The following is a 956-nucleotide window of genomic DNA, read 5'->3' on the forward strand; positions in this document are numbered from 1 at the left end:
AGGAGGCCTGCTTTTTTTCTGAGAGGAGGCAGAGTGGTTGTGGATCTGGCAAGAAGGGAGGAAATGGAAGGGAGAATCAGAGGAAGGAAGGGAGAGGACCCTCTTGTAAAGTGGAGAGGATAGCAAGACTCAACAGATTGGACAGCACTGTTTGAAATTTACCAGGAAATTTTGTCTGGGCATTACATTTTTATGGTGTATATGTTCCTGAATCCTTCATGTTCTTTATAGGGATTTAGGGACTAATTAACAGGGATTAATTAACATGGGAGACTAAAGGCCACCTCTCTATAAATCAGTAAAAGAATTAAAATAAGATTTAGAAATGCATAACCAACTACTCCTAATACAGAAAGACAAGTGTATTATCTTAAATCTACAATAAAGATATAAGGATACCACGAATGAACCAAGAAGACAGGCAATTTGCAAAAGTAACCTGAATATAAAAAGTGTCTGCATATTTCCCTGGTAGGGATTGGGACAACAGAATGTCTTTCCATAAGGTAATCCGAATGAAAAAGTTTGATCTCTATCTTAGAATAAGAACAAATGGAGAAGTCAGTGTGGTCTGGTGAATCCAGCAGGCCCAGGCAAGAGCCCTCAGGTGTCTGCTTCGGGATCTGAATAGGCTGGGCCACAGCACTCAGTCTCCAGGAAATATGGGAGACCTGGTATGCACCCAGAGGCAGACTGGGAGCGCACAGCTTGCTCCGGTGGCACAGAGCTTAGGTTCCAGTCCTGAGGCCTCTGGCGGGAGCCCTCAGATCTCTCTGCTTCCAGATCCAGAACAGCCAGGACAGCAACGCCACATCTCCAGGTCCTACAAGAGGCAAGAGGGGCTTCCGGGAGGCCGGTTGGGAGGAGTCAGTGTGCTCTGGTGAATCCAGCAGGCCCTGACAGGAGCCTTCAGGTGTCTACTTCAGGATCTGAACGCCCTGGGCCTCAGCACCCTG

Source organism: Apodemus sylvaticus, chromosome X (genome assembly GCF_947179515.1).
Source record: "Apodemus sylvaticus chromosome X, mApoSyl1.1, whole genome shotgun sequence".
In the NCBI taxonomy this organism is placed as follows: domain Eukaryota; kingdom Metazoa; phylum Chordata; class Mammalia; order Rodentia; family Muridae; genus Apodemus; species Apodemus sylvaticus.